This window comes from Mirounga angustirostris, unplaced genomic scaffold (genome assembly GCF_029215605.1).
Source record: "Mirounga angustirostris isolate CCGP_5_RB_7025 unplaced genomic scaffold, mMirAng1.0.hap1 SCAF_15, whole genome shotgun sequence".
Classification (NCBI taxonomy): Eukaryota; Metazoa; Chordata; class Mammalia; order Carnivora; family Phocidae; genus Mirounga; species Mirounga angustirostris.
This window is the reverse complement of record NW_026991723.1, coordinates 54,757,362-54,765,763: the sequence shown is the minus strand read 5'-3', so window position 1 is coordinate 54,765,763 and position 8,402 is coordinate 54,757,362. Positions and strand designations below refer to the sequence as shown.

Sequence of the window (8,402 nt, the reverse complement as noted above, 5' to 3'; positions counted from 1 at the left end):
ATTCCACATTAGAGGCTCACACTTTTAAAAAATTGCACAATGGCATATACCCCCAGTCTATTCCTAGTACAAGAATTTTGTAACATTTCAAAATTGATTTTCTCATATTGGCTATATCTAGACAGTTTACATAGTAACTATATTTCATCTAGAAAACATTTATTTTGAGGTCAATAATACCATAATTTGTATTTACTTTATCTTACCTGTTTACTTCCTGTGGATATAAAAAGCATATAGAAATATTCATAAAACTTATAAAATCTGAGAGTTTATTAATAGTACATTAATATATGTAGACATTAGTTATCCTGCCAGTATACTTTGGAGCATTTAGAATTCTTCTGGGTAATTTGTTTTGCTAAAAATATATAGCTCAAAAATTCATACTGTTAATGTATTGAACTTTTCATTGTCACTTTAAAAATAAATACTCTATAGACATTGAAATTAGGAAAATTTCAAAGTAGAGCCATTAAAATACTTTCAAAAGTCATTAAGGTATTTCCTCATTGAACATCTTCTACAATGATTTTGAATTATGGATCAGAATAATAACCATCATTGAATAAATATCGAATTTCCATTATGCACAAAAGACTCTTTCATTCAGGGTTGGAGAACTTGATGTTCACACCCAGAAACTTACTCTCTAATGAAATGTGCGAACCTAACCCACAAAAGTTCAGTGAAGAAGAATGTAATTATGTGTTTTTAAAGTATTAAGTCAGAAGCATCTGATGGCTTTTAAGAAAGCAATGGGACTTTGACTCTTGAAAGTGAGAAAGCATTAGGAAAGATAAATAATAAAAGCAAGTAAAGTCTCAAAAGCAAAAATAAGCAAGAATATGGTGAGCTTTGTAGGCTTAGGGTAATTTAGAGATCTGCTTCATCAAAGTGAATCATGTATTTTGGAAGTTAAGGCAAAATAATTTTGGGTTGCCTTATGAAGGGTTCTGAAAGTGAGAAAACAACACATTTTTGTAGTGTTTGGGATGCAATTTTTTATTGAGTGACCTGACTTTAGAAAAGGCAAATACACTATTAACATATGATGTTAATATTATGTTACTCTATCAATATTAACTAACAATTTAATATTTAATATTAATGTCATTACATGTTAATATGTAATTTTCATTTTTCCACAACCATAAATTCGAATGTTACCAAATTTTTATTCCTTACTTATGCTTGAAGTAATTATAGATACTTTTAAGTTTTCCATTTGGTTTCTGTATTATTAGCAGTCTTATTTTTGGATGGCCTCACATTTGGGAATGTTTGGTGATTTGTGAAGGCATGTAGTGTGTGTGTGTGTGTGTGTGTGTGTGTGTGTGTGTGTTTTGGATGGTATTTTGATGTTAGGATGGTCCTTAGTATACTTGATGAATTCGTTAGTAGAGACCTTCCTTCAGTATGAAGTCCTCTAGAGAGGGAGAGTTTATGATACTCTTGGTTAGTTGATCATATAATTGGTGAAAGTGCTTGGTCTCTTCCAACCCAGGCTGTTCTTTCTCTGTTCTGCTACTACAGGTATTCTGGTAGCAGCCTCTAAGTCTTAGATTTTATTCCAGGTACTGATTGCTACATCTTCCAAAGTCCAAAAGAGATTCCAAAGTCTCCTATTGATTCTCCTATGACATCATTCAGTTTGCCTGTGAGTAGTTAGAGCAGACACTGCTCCATCAACAATGTAGCTAAAATGTATTTTTTTTAAAAGATTTTATTTATTTGTTGAAGAGGGAGAGAGAGCACAAGCATGGGAAGCAGCAGGTAGAGGGAGAAGTAGACCCCCCTGCTGAGCAGGGAGCCAGACGCCAAGGTGGGGCTCTATCCCAGAACCCTGGGATCATGACCTGAACCAAAGACAGGTGCTTAACCTACTGAGCCACCCAGGCTAAAAATTCTAATGATGGAATTTCTGTATCTTTAACATCTTCAAATCATTTCTTAAATATTCACCAAATAGAAGTAAGTTAATGCTACCACAATTGCCTTTTGATATATTCTATGAAAACACTTCTCATATAATATTGGGATATATACTACATGATTTTTGTTTTATTTTTATAATTTGGGAACTCAGACAAAATTGTCATATTTTACATATTCTATTTTAACCTACAGTTACACTAGCAGGAAACAGTCACTGATTTTGGAGCAGGTTAAAGACAGACAATTTGGTGATAATATTTATTATCGATCAAAAGAAAAAATCTCTCAATCTGGAACAGTCCCTCAGTTTTTCTATGTAATGATCTTTACATTTTGGACAAATATAGAGTAAATATTGTAGAATGTCTCTAAATTTGGAGTTCCCTGATCTTTCCTCATGATTAAATTCTGATCATGATTCTTGGCAGAGTATCACAGAAGTGATTTTGGGACACATAAGGGATACATGATTTCTCATATTCCTGGTGATGTTAACTTTGTCACTTGGTCAAGGACTTGTCTGTTGGATTTCTCCACAAAATAGTTACTATTTTTACTTCATTAAGTTAAATTCATGTTGAAAATAAATATCTTTGGGATACCTGGGTGGCTCAGTAGGTTAAGCATCTTGCTTTCAGCTCAGGTCATGATCTCAGAGTCCTGGGATCGAGTCCCACATCGGGCTCCTTGCTCAGCAGGGAGCCTGCTTCTCCCTCTGCCTGCCGCTCTCCCTGCTTGTGCTTTCTCTCTCTCTGACAAATAAATAAATAAAATCTTAAAAAAAAAGAAAACAAATCTCTTTTATCCAACTTTCACCCACTCATTTAAAATTCATTGATTCTTAGTCTGAATTATTATTATGATGGTTGCTAAATGATGAATTTATAATTTCACCATTTTTAATATATTTATCTTTTGATATTCTTCTGTGAATACCAAGTTTCTGTTCTTTCCTGTGTATTTATTCATTTATGTACAATTTGATTTTTATGAATTCTAAGTTTATTTGATGGGATGTCAAACTGTCACAGATTGGTCTAGTAAAGGAAACTTGAAACTGGCTCCTCTAATTTTTTATCTTTATCATTATTTGAACACATTTTTAATTTCTGACATAATATATTATAGGTTCATTTTGTACTTCCACTTTCTTGGCCCCAGAATTGGTCATTTCTCCATGAAGGTCTGTTTATTTCAGTAATAAAAATTATTGGGAACTGAGAACTAGGGGTGCTCAAGTTTACTGGGTGCCATTGCTTAGAGACCTTTTCAGTTAAATAGAAAATAAATGTATTGGGTATATTGGCTTATATTTGTGTATTTAGGTATTTCTCAATCACTCTTAATCTATTCATCTATCTTATCTCTATCTCTTCAGAATAAATACAACTCTTATGTAGAGCAAATTCTTCTTAAAAACTCATAATAATACATATTTAAAACATAAAAAACCACAATGCACTTAGAGAAAAAGAGCATTAGTGCATTTAGACAAGGAATTTCTGCAATGTGTTTTCATTATTCATAGTAGTAATGCTCTCTATAAAGTCACTGAATTCATGAACACTGAAGTGTTGGTCCTGGGAGAAATCTAGGCTTAGGTTTCTAAAAGCCTCTGGTCACATTTTCCTTAGCTGATCAAGGCATAACCTTGTTTTATGTGTGTTTCTGTTTAAAACTACTTTTTAAAAAATATACTCTTGTTTCATTAACATTGAAATCACAGCCAATAACTGTAACATATGCAGTTTCTCTATAAAGCATACCACAGCCTTCTTGTGCTTGAGAACATTATTAGCCAGTACATCAGCAGTACACTTGGGAATCATTTTATTTATTTATTTATTTATTTATTTATTTATTTATTTATTTTAAAAATTTTATTTATTTATTTGACAGAGAGAGACACAGTGAGAGCAGGAACACAAGCAGGGGGAGTGGGAGAGGGAGAAGCAGGCTTCCCGCCGAGCAGGGAGCCCGATGTGGGGCTCCATCCCAGGACCCTGGGACCATGACCTGAGCCGAAGGCAGACGCTTAACGACTGAGCCACCCAGGCACCCCTTGGGAATCATTTTATACAGCAAATTCACAAATAAAAGCACAGGAATAAAAAAAAATGGCACTAAATACGTTGTGAAAATGACATTTGTTTATAAGATGAAGATTGAATAAGAAAGCAGATCACTACCTTATTAGACCTTACCTTGTAACATGCATGACTGGGCAACTCACATTTTTTGCAATTGTGTGTGTTTCTGTGAATGACTGAGAAAACAATATGAGCATTGATTTTTGGGTTACAAATAATTTTTTTCAAGTAGGGAAATTCTCAGATATGGAATCTGCAAATAATAAAGACCAACTGTACATCAGTTTTTATATACTTTTTATTTGCTGGTTATAGTGATATTGTCACAGATAAGAGGCATGGATAAAAAAGAATCTTTACCCTATAGGAGCACATAGGAGAATAAGCAACTATGATGGTTAGTTTTATGTGTCAACTTGGCTCAGCTGTAGTGCCCAGATGTTTGGTCAACATGAGTCAGATGTTGCTATGAGGTATTTTTATATATGATCAACATTTAAATCAGTAGATTCTGAGTAAGTCAGATTACCTTCCAAGAAGTGTGTGGGCCTTATACAGATAATTGAAAGCCTTAAGAGAAACACACTGAAGTTCCCAGAAGAAAATATTCTGCCTGTAGACTGCCTTCTGACTTGAACTTCAACATCAACTCTTTCCTGGGTCTCCAGCCTACAGGAATGCCCTGCAGATTGCTAGCCCCCAGAATCTTGTGAGCTTATTTTTTAAAACATCTCTCTCTCTGTATAAACATAAATATATCCTATTGGTTCTGTTTCTGTGGAGAACCTTGACTAATAAAGTAGCAAATGTCTGCCATCACGTTATACCAACCCATTTTATATGCAGTAATAACAAGTGCTAACAAAAGAGTGGACATTTTCCATAGTAAGAACATATAAGGAATAGACAAGATAAATAAAATTACAGATAATTCACAGGTTAAAAAAAAGTTAACCTTAAGGATTTGGTATTTAATTTCAGATATGCTCATATATATCGTCCATTATTATAAAGACTACTAAGCCAGAAATAACTTTTTGCGTATTCCCTCTTCCTAATTTATCTCTGAGATGACCTACTATTAGGTAACTGAAAACTTTGTACACTGAAGGATTTGTGATCTGTGCAGTTGTACAATATAAATTACTCTCTATTGACCATGCTTACTTGGGGTAGGGTTTCTAGAAGTGTACTTTCATTAAGTCCTGTGAGGACCATTATGCATGGGATGGTGAAATTATGGCCTTTTGCTCAGAAAAGGCCAAGAAATAAAAATCGTTAATAGCACACAGTTCTTTGTTGTGACTTACTCAACTATGGTGTAATTGTGGGATATATCCTTCAATTTAACAAAGCCTATATATCAAAGATATCAACTTGTATTGATGCTGCCTTGTAGTAGGGTGGCCTATTCAATAATTTATAGCCCTTGAATTGATATCTTTGTGTCTAAAATTGCCACCACTTACTAGTGAGCTCTTAAATTCTATTGATCTACTTTAATGCAGAATTTGCCTTCCTGCTCTGATTTATAGTAGAGCAATGGATTATAGGCACTCACCTGTAAGTGAAGGTTATCATCTACATGAGCAAACTACAGCCTATCTATTAACCATGAGCAGGTATGAAGTTACAGTCCTGGAATTTGTTTTATCTATCTGGAAGCAAGGAATAGCACCAACTGACACAATGAATAGCTAAGAATATGCATCTAATAAACATCAGCTAAATGTTGAAAGAATTAATTCATGACCAAATGGTAAATTGCTATATAGAATATAGGCTCTGAAAAATATATAAGAAATACTTCCTAGAGACTTAAGGAAATAATTGCAAATTTTTGTGTCCAAAAGTTAATGGTTTGCATAGTATAAACTTATACCTGCAAAAAAGAAGCAATTAAGGTTGTCTAAGAATGTAGGAAAGCATGAACTATTGGGTTCATAGGAATGCTCAAATTATGCATGGACCAGACATGGAGGGTTCTCAACTGAGTTTAGGCAAGGTAATTGACTTGGGAAGCAAAATAGGAAGTAAGTTTTGGCCGAATTATATAGCAGAATGAATTATAGTGTACAAAAAATAACAACATCACAAGAAAAATTTTAAATGTATTAAAAGAAGAATGTATAGGGCGCCTGGGTGGCTCAGTCATTAAGCGTCTGCCTTCGGCTCAGGTCATGATCTCAGGGTCCTGGGATTGAGCCCCACATCCCTGCTCTGCGGGAAGCCTGCTTCTCCCTCTCCCACTCCCCCGCTTGTGTTCCCTCTCTCGCTGTGGGTCTCTCTCTGTCAAATAAATAAAATCTTTAAAAAAAATAAATAAATAAATAAAAGAAGAATGTATAGAATTCTCTAAGGAGGAAAATGTGTTAAAGATTTTAATAAAAAAAAGTTTTTTACTTTTTCGCAATGGGTTTGCCACCAGAACACAGGTGTCGTGAAAACCACTGCTCAACCTAAACCAAAATAGGAAAGGAAAAGACTCACATCAACATCGTCGTCATTGGACATGTAGATTCGGGCAAGTCTACCACTACTGGTCATCTGATCTACAAATGTGGCGGGATCGACAAAAGAACTATCAAAAAATTTGAGAAGGTGGCTGCTGAGATGGGAAAGGGCTCCTTCAAGTATGCCTGGGTCTTGGATAAACTGAAAGCTGAACGTGAACATGGTATCACCATTGATATCTCCCTGTGGAAATTTGAGACCAGCAAGTATTATGTGACCATCATTGATGCCCCAGGACACAGAGACTTTATCAAAAACATGATTACAGGCACATCTCAGGCTGACTGTGCTGTCCTGATTGTTGCTGCTGGTGTCAGTGAATTTGAAGCTGGTATCTCCAAGAATGGGCAGACCCGTGAGCATGCCCTTCTGGCTTACACCCTGGGTGTAAAACAACTAATTGTTGGTGTTAACAAGATGGATTCCACTGAGCCACCCTACAGCCAGAAGAGATATGAGGAAATCGTTAAGGAAGTCAGCACCTACATTAATAAAATTGGCTACAACCCCGACACAGTAGCATTTGTGCCAATTTCTGGTTGGAACGGTGACAACATGCTGGAGCCAAGTGCTAACATGCCTTGGTTCAAGGGATGGAAAGTCACCCGTAAAGATGGGAATGTCAGTGGAACCACACTGCTTGAAGCTCTGGATTGCATTCTGCCACCAACTCGTCCAAATGACAAACCCTTGCGTCTGCCTCTCCAGGACGTCTACAAAATTGGTGGTATTGGTACTGTCCCTGTGGGCGAGTCGAGACTGGTGTTCTTAAACGTGGCATGGGGTCACCTTTGCTCCAGTCAATGTTACAACTGAAGTAAAGTCTGTTGAAATGCACCATGAAGCTTTGAGTGAGGCTCTTCCTGGGGACAATGTGGGCTTCAATGTCAAGAACGTATCTGTCAAAGATGTTTGTCATGGCAATGTGGCTGGTGACAGCAAAAATGACCCACCAATGGAAGCACCTGGCTTCATGGCTCAGCTGATTATCCTGAACCATCCAGGCCAAATCAGTGCTGGATTGTCACACAGCTCACATTGCTTTGCAAGTTTGCTGAGCTGAAGGAGAAGATAGATCATCGTTCTGGAAAAAAGTTGGAAGATGGTCCCAAGTTCTTGAAATCTGGTGATGCTGCCATTGTTGATATGGTTCCTGGTAAGCCTATGTGTGTTGAGAGCTTCTCTGACTATCCTCCTCTGGGCTGTTTTGCTTTTCGTGACATGAGACAGATGGTTGCTGTGGGTGTCATCAAAGCAGTGGACAAGAAAGCATCTGGAGCTGGCAAGGTCACCAAGTCTGCCCAGAAAGCTCAGAAGGCTAAATGAATATTATCCCCAATACCTGCCACCCCAGTCTTAATCAGTGGTGGAAGAACGGTCTCAGAACTGTTTGTGTCAATTGGCCATTTAAGTTTAATAGTAAAAGACTGGTTAATGATAACAATGCATCGTAAAACCTTCAGAAGGAAAGGAGAATGTTTTGTACCCCATTTGTTTTTTTTGTGTGTGTGTGTGTAGCAGTTTTAGGTTATTAGTTTTTAAAATCAGTACTTTTTAATGTAAACAACTTGACCAAAAATCTGTCACAGAATTTTGAGACCCATTAAAACAAAAGTTTAATGAGAAAAAAAAAAAAAAAGTTTTATAAGCGGAGTTTCATTCATGTTCTTCCTCTTTTCTCAAATGGAAATAATGAAATAATGAAAGGGAAAATGTGAATCTTAATCAAACAATGTGGTCATGAGTCTGCACACACAGACAAACTCCCTTAGAGTTCAGTTTGTGGCTTTGTTTATCACAAACACTTGAAATTCATCTTAATTCAGTCTGGTTTAGGAAACTCCAATCCCCCATGAGAAA

General features: G+C 36.1%; 1 pseudogene across 1 annotated transcript; it reads left to right on the top strand.

The window, feature by feature from the left end:
• Window positions 1-6,491: 6,491 nt before the first annotated feature.
• Window positions 6,492-8,025, top strand: LOC123850283 (elongation factor 1-alpha 1-like; annotated as a pseudogene). The gene has a single exon (XR_006792257.2). The product of XR_006792257.2 is annotated as an elongation factor 1-alpha 1-like (transcript).
• The last annotated feature ends 377 nt before the right edge of the window (window positions 8,026-8,402 follow it).